The 18,365-nt window shown below is 35.1% G+C and overlaps 1 protein-coding gene across 12 annotated transcripts in view; it reads left to right on the top strand.

Moving 5' to 3' along the window:
• DMD (dystrophin) overlaps positions 1-18,365 on the top strand; it is a 2,282,798-nt gene that overhangs the window by 1,041,397 nt on the left and 1,223,036 nt on the right. The gene's annotated exons all lie outside the window — the stretch shown is intronic.

Raw genomic sequence — 18,365 nt, 5'->3', positions numbered from 1 at the left:
GAAATCGGTGTTACGGCATCTTCAGTGACTTGACTTTAATATCTTACATTATAGGAAATAAGCTATACAATTTCACAGTAAAATAAGAGCTTCACAGATCTCTGGAACTATTCCATCCATGTCATATGGTATCTTTTCCTATTCTCTTTGAAGTAAAAGTCAAATCATTTATTGGTACAATGAAGAAATCTAATCACTTGATAAAGGTGACATGCCAGAATTCCTGTCATTATTTCTATTAACTAAGTTCTCATGGCAGCATAGTTTGCAAGTTCATCATTGTCATTCAACATGTAAATTATTGCTAATGAGCTAATGTTCATTCCTTCCCAGGTTCATGGACATTTGGTTCAGGAGAGCAGTGACCCTGATCTTATTAAATTGCCCATTAAATAACTCTGTCTCCAAACTTGCTAACCTGGCATACTCAGAATGATAGACCCTTGGCTACACTGATAGTCAATCATTTGTTTATTCTGATATATTGGATATTATAGCTGACAGCAATCGTAATAGTATTGATTATTGTGGTTTATAATATAGTATTATTGCAGGTTTAATTTAGCTTGATGCTTGAATCCCCATAAGATGCAGTTGTGGGCATAATTCCTTCTCTCTCCCAACAAATCTCCTCCAGCAGGTGAATGGGCTTCCTACCTTCATTGACTTTTTGAAGGGGGATAGTTTTGAGCTCAGTCTTTATATCAATGAATATGTATTTCCTGTTAAAGGCATTCATCATTGTCATTATCCAGTAGTAAAAATAGAAAAGCAGTGCATAAATTAATTGTACAGCTGCTGGTTGGGAAGGTTTGAAATTAAATTGTGGTTGATTTTATTCCTGACAAATTTATATGAATCAAATTACAGAACTATAGTATATATTGCTGTGCTTTAAAATACATATTTTTTGAAAGTGCCATATAACATAGATAATATATAATAAGTTAAAATAATTGCTTTCTAAACAAAATACAACTAAAATAGCACTTATGGTTTTAGTAGATGTATTGAATTGGAAAGCTACCTAATCATGTTGACAGAGACTATGCAGATAAACACCAACTTATATATGGAAATCTACATTTAATAGAAAAAACACAAGCTTAAGTAGAGCTAGAGAGGAATGAGAAACGTACACATAAGTAATATTTTCTTTCTTATTTCAGAGCCCATATTAGCAGTTAATAAATTGATTGTGATTATTTATATGTACAAAGTTAATAATACTCATAACAAACAAGATTACATAATTTTGAAAGAATTAAAATTTTTGAAAGTTTAGGACAGTATTAACTTGCATTTATTTTAAGAAAAAGTCATTTTCATGATAAAATTTTCCTAAATATAATTACTGTGTTAAACTATCAAATCCTGCTTTAAAGTATCTCATATGAAAGCATGAACCCAGAGTTTCTTAGCATCATAAGTTTCAAGTTACCAAAAGGTTTTCTCTTAAGAGAGTTAAATATTTGAAAGCTTATCCTAAAAGGAGAAATTATCCACTAAAATGTTTAACTGAAAGGATTTATCATAATTTGTTCATGTACCTAATTTTACTGAAAGCATCAATTTTATTGGAGTATAAAATACTCTTGGGACGTCACCCATATCATTTCCTGACTCAGCATGCCTTGCACTCTGACTAGCAGCTGCCAACTCCAGTGTCTTTGACTGTTTGCCTTAGGATTCTCCTTAGTAATCAAAAACCATGAGTGTCAGGTAGTTAAAGCTCTGCATCCCCCATGTTCCCCAGCAAACCTCAACCAATGCGAAATAGATTTAGTAGATAAACACCACTACTCACTCATTCTTCAGTTGGGGTAACTCTGAAGGATGATTTATGCTGTGACCCAAAATTCTGTTCCAGGATTAAGACTCCATCGCACACAGTAAAAACCTGCCTCATAGGATATTTTTATTTGCTCCCTGTCCTGCCTTACATACTCTTTTATTTTCCTTGGATCATTCCCAAATATATCCCTTGTCTTAGAATCTGCATATAGGGGAACTCTATCTAGGACAATTTTGAAATAAATAATGACATATTTACTGTGTAGCCTTTACCTAGAGAAATTCTTAGAAATAATAATTCATGCCTTTGGTGTGGAATTCTTCAAGTGATTCTGCTGCTCCCTCGCTGAAGAGATCCTTAGTTGTTCAATTAGGCCTTTGTATCTATAAATGTGAATTTTTTTAGTACAAAAATAAGAACATAGCTTATAATAAGAATGGCAACTAGGCTTTAACTTTTGCGATTCTTGAGAATCAACTTACAGCTAATAACCTTTATGGTGAATAGCTGAATGTTTTCACCCTAAGATCATGAACAAGAAAAGGATATGTGCCCATATCCCTTCAATATTCAACTTTGTCCTGGAGTTTCTAACCACTGAAGGGAGGAGAAAGGAAGGGAAGAAGTAGGGAAGGAAGGGAAGAAGTAGGGAAGAAAGAGAATGAGGTATGAGGGGAGGGAGAAAAGAAAAGAAATAAGAAAATAATGAGAAAAAGAAGAAGGAAATAAATGGAAGGAAAGAAAAATGTTAGGCACACATCATTTCAATTGTCTCATCAAAGCCAATTATAGTGCAGATGGTTTGTTTGGAGTGAATAAAATCTGCTGTACTTTGAGTAATCAAGAGGATAGTGAAAAATGTGGCCATATGAAGAAAGTTTACAGGTCGGAGACGTAATCCTAATAGAGTTTTTAAATAGGATAAAGAAATAGAGACAACCCTTGTTCAACTTAGCACAAGGGGAAGCTAGTAGTGAGCTTATAAGCCAAAGATGGTGTGAAGAAAATTTGTTCAAGTCCTCTTTAACTGGTTCAGGTTTTTTGCATTGCTCTTGAGAAATAAAATAAATTGTTATGACAAGTAAATCTAAGGAATGTGGATTCATTCATTTCAGAAATATTTATTGAGATCTTAATATGTATCACGCACTATTCTAAGTGCTTATAAAACAGTGAAAAATGCTAATGAATCTTTGCCCTCATAGAGCTTTTATTATAACATTGGAAGATAGAAGAGAAGCAAGAAAACAAATAAAATGATAATAAGTAAATATTGTGTATTGCTCGGTGATACATATTATGGAAAAAAAACAGAATCTGTTAAGGGGATATGGGACCCCTAAAGGGGTAGATATAGGTGCAATGGAAAGTGGTGAGACTGCAAATTCAAATAGAGTAGAAAATAACATTAGAGCAAAGACTGGAAGAAGGTAAGGGAGTCAGCCATTCAGTCTGAGTAGAGAAAATAGAATAAAGGCCCAAATGTGGGACTGAGCCTATCTTAATCAAAGTGGCTGAAGCAAAACAAGCCAGAGGAAAGGTAGAAGAGACGAGGTTATGGGAGTTTGAGTGTCCAGATTGCGGAGGGCCTTTGGGGCAATTGTAAAGAAGATTCTAAATGAGATGAGAGCAATTGTAGGTTTTTGAGCAGTTGAGTGGCATGATCTCAATCATGTTTTAAAAGAATCACACTGGCTTCTGGGTTGAGGGCAGCACTGTAGGGAAACAATAACAGGAGCAATGAGAGTTGAAGAAGATAGATGCTGGTGGCTTGGACTCGGGTGGTAATGGGAGAATGTCAGAGTCTGGAAATATTTTCAAATTAGAGATATATTTGTATCTGTACTCACACAGAAACTTAAGCATGTGTGTATATAAACCCACTCTCAGCAGATGTGGGGTTTAGTTAGAATTTCAGTGTCCTAAACGTTAGCAGAAGATCCCTTGAGAGATGTACGATTTCGTCCCATGTTTTTGTCTTCCACATTTTAGTCTTGCCTTGAAGTAGGGATGAAAGTACTGGCAACAGACATTTTTAATTCACTGGTTAAGATCTTTCCCCTCTAGAATCTGTTCCATAGCACCTAATCAAAAATTTAATAATATCAATTACTTAAAGGCAAAATTATGCCATGAGCAAAGTGATTGCTTTTCTATTTTGGTATTCGGAGAATTAGATAATAGCAAGAGGCACCCTATGTACAAATCCAAACAAAATATCTGAAAAAAAAATAAAAGAATGATCGTTTATTGTAATTCAGGGGCATACTAGATAAAGAGTTGAATTTTCGCCTATTTAATAATACTGCAATAAAAGAATACGACAATTACTCTAATCATGGATCATATAAAATTTCAAAGCAAAATTTGCTTGCAAATGTTTTGGAATTCTTAAATTTTCTAATAGAACAGTTTAATGCATGAAAAATATGATTTTTATTAATATATTGTGATTTGTAGAAACTCATCTTTTGGACTGTATGTAAACATTTGCAATAATGCGATCGGTTAGTGGTTTCTCTTAGAAAATTTGAGTTTTTCAACACATTCAATTATAAATATAACTCGTTTCTGCAACAGCATATAGGACTTGGGGTTTATTTGATTGATTTGCCATATATACATTTGTGTATTACTTTTCAAATATTAATCTATTAACTGTAATGCTATATATACATTCGTGTATTACTTTTCAAATATTTATTAACTGTAATTTAAATCATGGTTAAATTATTTCTATAGTACATTATTTTTCATTTGTATTATATGAAAAACTTTGTATTATAGAGAAGACATTATAGATATTTACTGCATTTTAGTCATGCCGAATTCATATTTGTATGTGCTTTGGTACAGTTTTATTTTATATTTTATACCAATCTCTCTTTTGTGGGAAATTATTCATTCTTTTTTCCCTACCATTATTTTATCAAGCCCAGCAGTTGTCTTGTCTTCACAATTAAGCTGCAATTAACATCCAACTCTGCTAAAATGTGCTTTAAGAATTCACTCCTACTCCTTCCATTCTCCCAGCAAGCCTATTTTCATAATCCCTGTTGTGTAAATTCTAGAAAGCAGAAACTTCCACATTAAAATTTACAAATCATGAGGCTGGTAGAAATTTTGAAGTTGCAATTAAGTTGTGGGGAGGTTTTCCTTTTATTCACAAATGATTGAAACTGTGCTTTGACCAATTATAACATCATTTTTTATCTGTGATGTATAATTACTGATTCATTATCTATGCAAAGACAATGCATCATCCTATGAAAAACAATTTGACCCAATTATATAGTTGTGTTTAGAAAGTGTTTTCTCACAAGGAACAATAAACCAGGAAGAAAAAATTAAAAAGTCAACTTAGCACAGAGTCACTAGAAATAACTTTTTAAATTTTTTTAGAAGCTCAGTAAAACCTAGTTAATAAGTACTTTAATGCCTTTTGATTGAACACAGTTCCCAATTCGATATGTCATTAATGTAGTGTCTGGTAGCTGGATGGGATGTAAAGAGTGTAAGAATTAGATTTATATAGGGTGTTGCCTTTATCTGTCAGATAAAGACAAATTCCAGAGAGTGAAAATGAACTGGAGTTTGAGTCTTTGGTTCTCTTATTTCTCTTTTTCAGTTTTAAGATAGATCTACTCCCCAATGGCTGCTGTCACAACAGCTACTAATGGGTTTTTCTAATCCTTTTTCTTAGAAATGAAAGTTATGTGCTCCTCTGTTAACCAAGTTACAAAGTGTCTCAAGGCATTTCTGATACCTAAAACTGCTTAAAGCTATTGTTTTCACCTTCCCCAAATAGGACAACAATAGTACCCAGGGTTTTATAAGTCTATGAACATGTATACATGCATTTAAGTATACGTATAACCCATTTAACTGCAGTGCTACATTTTTCAAGAAGGTGATACATACACACAACCCCGAGGAATTAAAAATAGTATCTTGTTGGCTGTTTTTTTTTTTTTTTTTCTTTCTCCACCACTGTATCTACAACTCCTAGAACATCACATAGCACTTAATAGGTACTCAGTGTACATCTGTTGAATTAGTGAGTGATGGTCTGATACATGGAGGTGTGGACTCTTTGACAGAAGGCAAGGCAATGTTAATCAGTGCTAATACTAAAAGAGAAAACCAAATTTGCTTCTTTTAATATATCCTAACTCACTGAGTTAAATCTTCTAGACATGTGAATTCTACAAATCTATACATATATAGGCAAGAAAAAATTATTCTAGGTTTGCACATACTGAATCTAAAGCAGTCATTTATGAAAATCTTGGACAGGGAACCCACATATAACTAAAATATTATTAACATTTTTCCTAATCATTGAGCTTTCATTATGTGGTTATGACATGCAGCAGGCTAGAGAGTGTAGCAAAGCACTGTATTGGAACCTAAAAACTTAGATGGAGAGATTGAACCTGATTGTTGATAGTTGTGCCCTTGGGCAGGTAACATAAAATTTTTCGGCCTGTTTTTTAACATTGAAATTAGATCAATAATAATAATTGCCCCTGCCTACTCAACTGTACTATTGTAAAGATAGAGTGAAATAATGTAGGACTATATGAAAATTTCTGTCAAAATGAATAATTATATAAATTTCAAGATTTGTAAAATGCATATTGCTTCATCAAACATGCCAAATTATAAAAACATTATACATTTCCATGTAAAGTGTCCTATAAACAGATTACCTTAAAGAATATGTTAAACTGACACGAGAACAGAAAATCAAACACCACATGTTCTTACTCAAAGGCGGATGTTGAACAATGAGAACACATGGACACAGGAAGGGGAGCATCACACACTGGGGTCTGTGCGGGGGAACTAGGAGAGGGACAGTGAGGGGTAGGGATTTGGGGATGGACAACATGGGGAGAAATGCCAGGTATAGATGATGGGAAGGAAGGCAGCAAACCACATTGCCATGTATGTACCTATGCAACACTCTTGCATGTTCTTCACATGTACCCCAAAACTGAAAATCCAATAAAATATATATATATTAAAAAAAGAATATGTTAAACATTATAAAATCACATATTTATATGTTAAGAATTTAAATAAAATGTTAATAACCACATAAAATATACATAAAGTTATTTCCAGATTTGGCAAATATTCTAAGGTTTAAAAAAAAAAAAACTTGAAGAGAATACATGCAAGTTAAAAAATGTTTGCTTTTGACCAAATCTTTTGTTAGAGGACCTTATAAACTTTTTTTTTTTTTTTTTTTTTTTTTGAGATGGAGTCTGGCCCTGTAGCTCAGGCTAGAGTGCAGTGCCATGATCTGGGCTTACTGCAACCTCCACCTCCAGGGTTCAAGTGATTCTCCTGCCTCAGCCTCTCAAGTAGCTGGGATTACAGGCACCCTTCACCATGCCCAGCTGATTTTCATATTTTTAGTGGAGACGGGGTTTCACCATGTTGGCCAGGCTGGTCTTGAGGTCTTGAACTCCTGACCTTGTGATTGACCCACTTTGGCCTCCCAAAGTGCTGGGACTACAGGCATAAGCCACCATGCCTGCCCTGAAGTTTCGATCATATTCTTTTATTGTACAGGTGCTCCTTGACTTACGATGGGGTTATATCCAGATAAACCCATTGTAAATTGAGAATTTTGTATGTGGAAATGCATTCAATATAGTAAATCTACCAAATATCATGGTTTAGCCTAGCCTACTTTAAACCTGCTCTGAACTGTAGGTTAATCTACGTTAACAAAGTAATAGAACACAAAGCCTATTTTGTAATAAAGTGTTGAATATCTCATTCAACTTATTGAATACTATACTGAAATATGGTTTCTACTGAATGCATATCACTTTTGCACCATCCTGAAGTTGAAAAATGATTAAGTAGAAACATTATAATATGGGGACCATTTCCAAGGCTAGTTGTTACTTATTCAGTGGTAATTTTTTTTATTCTTCTATTTATTTAAGGCATAAAACAAATAACACACTTTATTTTATATTTATCTTGAGGTACAGTAATGCAACTCTAAATTATTCCAAGATTCTGTGTAGCATAACTTTTACTAAGAAGAGGATGCTGTTTTCTAGTTTGTTTTTTAATTGTTTTATTTTGTTTTTTTTTTTTTAATTTATTTTATTGCATTTTAGGTTTTGGGGTACATGTGAAGGACATGCAAGATTGTTGCATAGGTACACACGTGGCAGCGTGATTTGCTGCCTTCTTCCCCTCACCCATATTTGGCATTTCTCCCCATGCTATATCTCACCAACTCCCCATCCCCCACTGTCCCTCCCCTATTTCCCCCCAACAGACCCCAGTGTGTAGTGCTCCCCTCCCTGTGTCCATGTGTTCTTATTGTTCAACACCCACGTATGAGTGAGAACATGTGGTGTTTGATTTTTTGTTCTTGTGTCAGTTTGCTGAGAATGATGGTTTCCAGGTTCATCCATGTCCCTACAAAGGACACAAACTCATCGTTTTTGATTGCTGCATAATATTCCATGGTGTATATGTGCCACATTATCCCTGTCCAGTCTATCATCAGTGGCATTTGGGTTGGTTTCAGGTCTTTGCTATTGTAAACAGTGCTGCAATGAACATTCGTGTGCATGTGTCCTTGTAGTAGAATGATTTATAATCCTTTGGATATATACCCAATAATGGGATTGCTGGGTCAAATGGAATTTCTATTCCTAGGTCCTTGAGGAATCACCACACTGTCTTCCACAATGGTTGAACTAATTTACACTCCCACCAAGAGTGTAAAAGTGTTCCTTTTTCTCCACATCCTCTCCAGCATCTGTTGTCTCTAGATTTTTTTAATGATCGCCATTCTAACTGGTATGAGATGGTATCTCAGTGTAGTTTGGATTTGCATTTCTCTGATGACCAGTGATGATGAACATTTTTTCATATGTTTGTTGGCCTCATGTATGTCTTCTTTTGTAAAGTGTCTGTTCATATCCTTTACCCACTTTTGGATGGGCTTGTTTTTTTCTTGTAAATCTGTTTTAGTTCTTTGTAAATTCTGGATATCAGCCCTTTGTCAGATGGGTAAACTGCAAAAATTTTTTCCCATTCTGTTGGTTGCCGATTCACTCTAATGACTGTTTCTTTTGCTGTGCAGAAGATGTGTAGTTTGATTAGGTCCCATTTGTCTATTTTGGCTTTTGTTGCCAATGCTTTTGGTGTTTCAGCCATGAAGTCCTTGCCTACGCCTATGTCCTGAATGGTTTTGCCTAGATTTTCTTCTAGTGTTTTTATGGTGTTAGGTCTTATGTTTAAGTCTTTAATTCATCTGGAGTTAATTTTAGTGTAAGGTGTCAGGAAGGGGTCCAGTTTCTGCTTTCTGCACATGGCTAGCCAGTTTTCCCAACACCAGTTATTAAACAGGGAATCCTTTCCCCATTGCTTGTTTTTGTCAGGTTTGTCAAAGATCAGACGGTTGTAGATATGTTGTATTGCCTCCGAGGCCTCTGTTCTGTTCCATTGGTCTATATCTCTGTTTTGGCACCAGTACTATGCTGTTTTGATTACTGTAGCCTTATAGTATAGTTCGAAGTCTGGTAGTGTGATGCCTCCCGCTTTGTTCTGATTAGTTTTTTCTATTTCTATTTCAGTAACTTAAAACCCCTTGCTCTAATTGTGAGTTTAGAACCATGGCAAAAACTACTGAAAAATATCGAAACTCTAAGCAAACATTGATTTAATCAGTAGTTTTTTGGTTTTTGGTTTTTTTTCCTCTTCTTTTCTTTGGAGTCTTGACATTTGCTTTTGTTGATTATTTTTGTTGTCTTTGCCATTTAAAAAAGCTGGTTTGTATTTATATTTGCCTGCTTAAATTTGTAACCATGAGCGTATTAAAATTATAATACTATTCCATTGAACCTTATGAATTGTCATCATGCCTTTCAAAATGTTTCAATATTGGCAGTATCATCTAGTTTAATATGATACAATGACTTGTTCCCAAGTCTGCTTATTTCTGAATATTAATATGTATTATTAAACATTCTGAGGAAAAAAATAACTTTGTGCTGTAAATCATGTATGATTATTAGACACCAATTCCCAAAATTCATTTGCCAAACCACAGGCAAAAATTTAAAGGGTGTTGTCATCAATAAAGAAATCTATGGAGCTTCCAAAAAGGTTTAAAAAAATTGAGTAGAGTTTTAGCTTCCTGCTCCCATATCATGTTTTTTGTTTGTTTCTTTACTATTTTTTTTAGATTTACACATTTGGGTACAGAACAATTGTATGAAAGAGTGATTTTGATTTTCTATCCCCTGTGTAAAACACTATCATGGGAAGCACATTTCCCAATCATTAATAGCATTCGTTATATATAAAATAGGCATAATATTGCCAAATATGTTTCCTATTTTACCAAAATAGTTTACTGTCATCAGTATTAATTGTTGCAGGTTTGATTATATTTTATCATGTATGGTAGCTACCTATAAACTTGCTTAATCATACATACTAAATTTTGATTTGTCAAAATAATAAGATGCTCTTGATTGCATATTTAAATAGAATTAAAAAGTATAACATGAAAAGAATTTTTAAAAGCATTATCCATTCATGGGTGATAATCAGTTTTTGAGGTTTTCTTGGATTGTTGCATTGCCTTGGAATTTTTCTCCATAAAACCTACCTGCCTCTCCTCTGCTGAGTCACACAACACTAAAAGCATATCCTGACTCTAAGAAATTTGGGATCATAGAGTGACATATATTTTTAACTAAGAGAAAAGTACTTGCATCCATACACGTCTCCTTTGCCATGTGTGTGAACCAATTTTTCTATCCGGAGTTTCTGTAAAATGATGTAGGCGATGTGTAAAACTTAACACAAAATGTATGTATCATAAAAGGACTGGTAAAATTGTTTTCAATTTACTTAGTGCTGCTGGACTAGAATCATTTTATATGAGGAACACTTAGATCAGTAAGGTGCAAGTGTTTTTGTTTCTCTTTTTGTTCTTGTTGATGCTCTGTGGCATCTGGAGACATGGGCAGACATAATTCTGAATAAAGGACTTTTTTGTTAGATCTCATGTGCTGTGAGGAAACCATGAGGAAACTCAGCCAGGAAATGGATATTAGAATAAACAAGGAGATACCTGAATAGCTCACATCTAACCAGGCCTGAATATCTATCTACAATGGTTGAACAGAGTAATAAATCTTAGAGGGTCAATGATTCAATTCAAACTGGATTTTTATAAGCAAGTTCACCTCAGCTTTTTACTTCAAGTCAACAGATATTTATTAAGGCCCCAGGTGCTATGCTTAACACTATAAAAGACAAGAAAGAAATATTAAGAAATAATCCTTGTACTCCAATTTATAGCATTATTGAATATACATATTATAGTTACACAAATAAGATAGAAAGTAATAAAGACATTAAGGACATAATCCAAGCAAAAACATATAGTATAAAATATGAGTGTAACTGAAATCATGAAAAGAAAACAGCAGTGCAAAAAGCAAAACTCGGAAGAATTTTTTAGAGGAGGAATCCTTAGGTTGAGGAGTGGGTATAATTGGATTCTGGACTAATCTTGAATCTAATAGCTAACAGTTATTATTCATGTGCCAGGACACATTATAATCACTTTACATATAGTAACTTTTATGGTCATCATAACAACCCTATGAGAAAGGCTCTGTTATTATACCCATACTCATAGAAACAGAAGTCCTGAGCAGCTAAGTGACTTGCTCAGGTGCGCTAGTTTTAAAATATCATAGTTGAATTCCCACTCTGGATGTTCAAGCTACAGAGTTTCTGCTCTTAAGCACTTCCCTATACAGTTTCTTGATGTAGAACATATTTTCAAAGTTAAAGATACAATATTAGTAAGGGTCAAAAAATTGTATCAGGAGGATATGTGTGAGGAATAACAAAGAGATTATCCTTCACTTTGTCCTTCAAAGTGTCTTTGCTGGCAAAGCATTAGGAAATCAAGTTGGATAAAAACTGAATCCAATTTTTTTCTTTTTTTTTTTTCTGGAGACTTGAATGCCTAGTAGATGGGCTTGAAACTGTCCAAAAAGCTATATGTTATCACGGATGGATTTAGGTCAGGGATAATCCTTAAAATGGCAGGGTAAATTAGATACAAGAGAAAAATTAAAGAGATAAAAAATAATTAAGGACATATTTGTGTTCAGCATATAGTTGGACCAATTTAGAAACCATACCCTTAATTCAGGCTGCTGTGCCAGGACTCTCACTATTAAAGTTCACTCAGGAGATGTCCAACATCCTAGATCACCCATTTTTTTCTCTGTTAGTGCAAAATGTTGTGGACTGGATTTCCAGATACATATTTCTATCTGGCTAGTTAAATACATACTGTAATTAGTTGAGGAAAGTTTTTTCTGGAAGGTGTATATAATCCCATCATGGCAACAGAACCAAGAGCCTCTGCTGAGTGTCTACCAATCTATAGACTTAAATTATTTCCCTGTACTTTCTTCTAGCTCCTTCTATTTCTGTTATCCCCAAAACACCTTGATGTAGCCTTAAGCAGAATCAACTATCAAATGGCTAACTCCTTCCTCTTGCTGGATTCCTTCTCTTTTGGTCCCCAACAGCAGTGAATCTATGCTCCCATCTTGACATTTTACTTATCCCCTTTTCCACCTTCCCCAAATAAAATTCCTCTGTGTCAAAGTTTTATTTAAGTGATAGAAATGACTAAGATTGTCTACAGGGTTGAGTTAGAAAGTAAAGAGCTCTCGAAAGGGAATATAGGAAAATGCCAGTATTTTCTGAGCAAGTGTGGAAGAGGTTAAAAATTACCCCCAATGACATAATTATATCTCTAGTCAAGATTTCTCTCCTGAACCATGACATATATATTTATTGTATATATTCACTTAGAAGTATGATAAACATCTTATAGTTAGCACCACAAAATCTTACACCCTAACCTTATTCTCCTGCAATTTTCCATATTATAGTTAATGACAGCTCCATTATTCCACTTGTCTGTGCCAAAATTCTTCATGTTATCCCTGAATCCTCTCCCTACCAACACAGGTGTAGTTGGCCACCAAATCCTAAGGACTCTGCCTTTACAGTGTATCCAGAATTCAACCCTGCCTCCACTCTGATCCAAACCACCACCATCTCCAGCATGGATGATTGCAATGGCCTCTTAACAAGTTTCCCCCTCCTTCCCTTGTCCCATGTAGACTCTGTTCTCAACATACTAGCCACAGATACCTATTTAAATGAAAAGTCAGATTATATCTCCCATTTCTGTTCAAAACCCCAAGGCTCCCTGTCTCCCTCAATGTAAACAGGGAAGTCCTTATTATCTTCATAAGGCCCTCCATGGTTTACCCACTTCATTCTCTCTGATACTTCCCTGGTAGTCGCTGGCTAATACGCTCCAGCCTTAATCACTTCCTCCATGTTCCTTGGCCACTCCTGTAGACACATTCCAGTGTCAGGGCCCTTGTACTTGCTTTACCTACCTGGAATGTTGTTCTCATGATTTTTCTTTAAATGCCTAACTACTGCATTTCCTTCAGATCTTCACTTAAAAACCACCTTCTTAGTAAGGTCTTCCCTGACCCCCTCCTACCTAAAATCCTGACCCCCCCCACTTTATCCTTCCTTTCCTCCTTCCCTGCTTTAATTTTGCTCCTCAGCACTTAACCACTATCTAATTGAACATATAGTTTAGTCATTTTCCCATTTGTTTGCTTTCTTCTCCTATAGAAGGTGAGATTCCAGGGAGCAAAACTTTTTCTTTCTGGATCATGACTATATCCCCAAGATATAACATGACTGTCTTGTGGTAGGTTTTCAACAAATATTTCTTGAGTTAATGAATGAATACAGAGATGTAGCTGTCAGACAAAGAGAGAGAAACCTAGAAAATAGCATTACTAGTTAAAACTAAAGAGGCTAGGGCTGTGTGATGAAAGTTGTGCCTAACGGTACTGAATCCTGCCAAGAAGGGAAAAGATACAATGAGAAATCTATTACTAAATGAAAAAATAGAAATTTCCTTCAGGAAATAAATATGGTTAAAAATGTGAATTATAGACCAGGCGAGGTGGCTCACAACTAGAATCCCAGCACGTTGGAAGGCCAAGGTGGGCGGATCACCTGAGGTCAGGAGTTCAACGTGCTGAAACCCTTTCTCTACTAAATATACAAAAATTAGCCATGCATGGTGGTGGGAGCCTGTAAGCCCAGCTACTTGGGAGGCTGAGACAGGAGAATAGCTTGAACCCTGGAGGCAGAGGTTGCAGTGAACCAAGATTACACCATTACACTCTAGCCTGGGCAGCAGAAGCAAAACTCAATCTCAAAAAAAAAAAAAAAAAAAAAATGCATATTATAGGTGTTTCCAGCTATCTGCTAATGTTAGTCCTTCAAAGAAATGAAAACTGAGAAATCATTAGAAAGCAATTTTATCATTTCTACTAAAAAATAAAGTTCAATATATTTCAAACCAGAATATCATTGAAATACTGAAGTCATTTTCAGGGGAAAATTCACTAAAACAACAATCGATTTCATATTGTCTTACATTTTAACTTACACTTTTACGTATTTGAAATTTGATGATTTCCTTTGAAGACTTTTTTGTAATTGAAACTTTTTGACTACGAAAACATTGGCAACTTCTCTTGTAAAATTTTATTACTGAGGACAAACGTTTTAACAGAAGAAAAATTAGCCAATTAATGTTTGTATGTACATCCCACAGTAGACATATTATTTAAAATCTTAACTTGGAAAGAGTTGTATACTTGTGAAAGTGTACATGAGCTTATTTCTAGGTATGAAATATAGGAGCAAAGACACTTATAAATTATAGATATTTTCGTTTAGTAATTGGATGTTGAAGTTTAAGAAATGGCTGAATTGAATGACCACAGAGACAGGACAGCAGAAATTATCCTATTTTGATTGATTGTTTGATTGAGATGGAGTTTTACTCTTGTTGCCCAGACTGTAATGCAATGGTGCAATCTTGGCTCACTGCAACCTCTGCTTCCTAAGTTCCAGCGATTCCCCTGCCTCAGCCTCCTGAGTAGCTGGGATTACAGGTGCATGCCACCATGCCTGGCTAATTTTTGTATTTTTAGTAGAGATGATGTTTCACATGTTGGTCAGGCTGGTCTGGACTCCTGACCTCAAGTGACCCACCTACCTCGGCCTCCCAAAGTGCTGGGATTACAGGCATGAGCCACCATGCCCGGCCACTATTTTAAATAACAGAATTTACACTGACAATTTTCATAGTATTTGGGAAGCAAGGAGCTTTGCTATAGATAAAAAAGATATTTATTACTTCAGTAAATTCTTTTAAGTTTACTTTCATCCAAAGTGATTAACAGTAAGTTCAATTTGTCAGATATTATTCTCCCCTACTCTAGATCTATTCAGGTTCAGCAATATATACTTTGACATTTATACCCATAAGTTTACCATTTAGATGGTAAAGGCAAGCTCTGTAATGAAAATCTCGGACAGCAAGGGAGTAGTTGTCACTTTACATTAAATGGAAGAAAAACTAAACAGTAACAGTCTATCCCTTATGATAAAGAACAAAGCATAGTTAAGAGTTTCTTGAGACCTTTATCTTAAACTGATTAGTTGGCAAATAGGTCCCTTGTTTGTTTCCAAGATAAATTATCTGTATTCTCAGGCTTCGCCTTTTATCCTGTTAAAGAAATATACTCCACAACACTTGAATAAACAAAGCACTTTATGTTCAAATTATTTCTGTATGTGTCTCCTTTAAAAACTGATTATCCTCTGAAAGGAGACACACATTTTAAAATCTTTATTTTCATATCTCAAATTGAGGCTGATATTATATCTGTGTTATCAATAAATACTTATTTAAACAATAAGCTTTTCAAATAGATAAATGAACTGAAGCCACATGGCTTATAGATTTCTGCTTTTCCTTACTTTAGGTATCTGGATTTCATCTGCCAGTTGTAAAACATACTGTGCTATCTAATTTTTCCTCTATTCACAGTATATAATCAGGGTCTTATTTAACTTGCTGAGGACTGTGAACCAGAGTTGCAAATATCCTATTTTAAAATATTAAGAACTCCCTGTTATATAAATTCATACACAAATGCCTTTTAGAAATTAAAATTTCATTTTTATGTATATTTATAATTTCCTTTTACAGAAAGAAAGGCTAAAAATAAACATCTTGCAGAATTTCAGTGGGGCAATGAAGAGGTCAATTCATAGGGGCATGTCAAAATTAAGAAGGGAGTTGACTAAAAAGTTGGTACTTTGTCATTTTGACATCATATTTTCAGATAAGGAACTATTCAGGGAGAGAAATAGAAATGCTATATTCTATAGTGATCCTAGGGATTTTTATATCACCATAGCAACTACAGGGACTATGGCTTCATTTTTAGAGGGTCAGAAACTATAAAGATCACTTATTTCTAGACAAACTAAAATAGTAAAATGCTATCAGAGATCTCATCTCTGACTTTACAGAAAGTGCCACAAAATTTTCTTTGGTGCACGTACCATTTTTCTGTGTGCAGTGCCTTGGGAGCACGAATAGGTACAGGAACTTTTAAAAAGGATTTATTTCCTGGATTCCAGCCAATTTTGACAGCATTCTCTGAGAATGCACCAAGGAGCTATTATCTAGATAGTCAGGGAGGGTGACATCCCCTGCCCCAGTTTTTGCTTTTTGTTTTTCTCATTTAAGATGGAAAGTTTTTCTGTGATTGCACCACGCTGCTTAGCATTGCTAAAACCGTTCATAACTTGATGCTGAGCAATTCTACAGCATTCTAGAGAATTGATAGCTCCCCAGAGACTTGGGTTAAAATCAGGAAGCTTGGCAAACTCAAATCCTCAGAGAATATGTATACATACACAAACAAATACACATACACACATACCATATCAAAGCCATAACTGGAGAACTTTTATGTGCTGATGGGGAATATCCTTTATCCCTTCCCTTGAATTTTTTCTCCATGGGTGCTTACAGCTAAGCATTTAAAGGGTTTGGACCCTCTATGTACTAACAAATGTGACTGGTTGCCCAATGTGAATTTAAGTAATCAGCCTTTCATTCAGCTGGCTGCTTGTTATCAAGTGAAGAATTTGTCAGAGTTATGGATCTTTGCCATTGGACTGACAGCCAAGTGAAAATGATGGAGTCAATGACTTACAGAATTGAGAGTTGAATCAAATCAAGTGCTTGTGAAATCAGGCGCCCAGGTCAGGTGAATTAACAGAAGCAGCCAAGAAGATATGTTGGTGCATGGTTCTGGCACCTGACCAAATCGAGCTAGTGGAAAAACCCTAAACATTCCACATAAGGCTCTAGGCTTGGAGCCATCAGAAGATGGTAGTAAAATTCTACCAGGTAAATAAAAGTAAAGAAATAATACTAGACATATACTTGAGTTCAGTGACTTTTAGGGCATCAATAACAGATATGAAACCCATTGTATCTCTTTTATTATAATTTTATTTTTATTTTAAATTTGGGAGTACATGTGCAGGTTTGTTACATGGATATATTGTTTGATGCTGAGATTTGGGATATGAATGATCCCATCACTCAGATAGAGAGCATAGTACCCAACAGTATCTGTTATAAGTTTGGTTTTTATCAGTAGTAAGCTTTTCTTCAATAAACAAGTCTCTGATATCAAATTCAGCAAACTGCAGTGTTGTACTAAGCTATTTTCTATTTTGTAGTGAGAGAGGATGACAACAAATAACAGTGTGATCTGCCTACATTTATGTTTTCCACTTCCAACATGCTATTGTTGCTCTTGATGAGATCACCAATGACCTAAATTGCCCAGGTTGACTTTTCCCTCCTGGTTCTAGCTGCATTTGACTTGGCAACTCCCTCCCTCCTTCCGGTTCTTCTCCTGGGTCTGCTGACTGTTACTCTTTAGGCATACTCATCTCCTTTCTCTGCCTGTGCTTTTCACAGCGTTTCATCTTTATGCCACCTTTCTTCTCACTCTTCACTCTGCAAACCTTTCCTGAGCAATCTAACCATCCTTAGCCTTATTCAACACCACACATCCCAATGACTATCAATTCTCTATGCAAAATTGCTAAAAGACAGTTTTAACCTGCATTTCTCCAGGTAAGTAAATTCTCAGGCTATTTCTGTGGGCTTGTTCTTTCTTTTGTATGGTAATACCTGACCTGTCAGAGAAGTACTTTTTTCCACAGAGTTAAATTGAGGTGCTAAACAAAAGAAATAATGAAGGCTTTCCGTCACAAGGTGTACATAGCCTTGAAGAGAATTCCTTGAAATTGTATTTTAAATATACCCTCTTTCACTGAAATTCACTTATATCACCCATAACCATTGTATCTGACCCTGTTGCTTAGCTGATATATAATAAGAAATGAGAACACAGTTGCTTTTTTTTTAGGTTCCCATTGTAAGCATTGACTTTCACCCTTTACAACTGACATTATCTATATTCTCACATGCCTCTACAGCTTAGTTCTTGCTCAAGGCAAGTCCTCATGCACCATAAACAAGAAATCTTAGAAGAAG

This window comes from Sapajus apella, unplaced genomic scaffold, assembly GCF_009761245.1.
Source record: "Sapajus apella isolate SASKATOON/1434 unplaced genomic scaffold, GSC_monkey_1.0 scaffold17, whole genome shotgun sequence".
In the NCBI taxonomy this organism is placed as follows: Eukaryota; Metazoa; Chordata; class Mammalia; order Primates; family Cebidae; genus Sapajus; species Sapajus apella.
The sequence above is the reverse complement of the archived record's forward strand: the minus strand, read 5'-3'. Positions and strand labels throughout refer to the sequence as shown.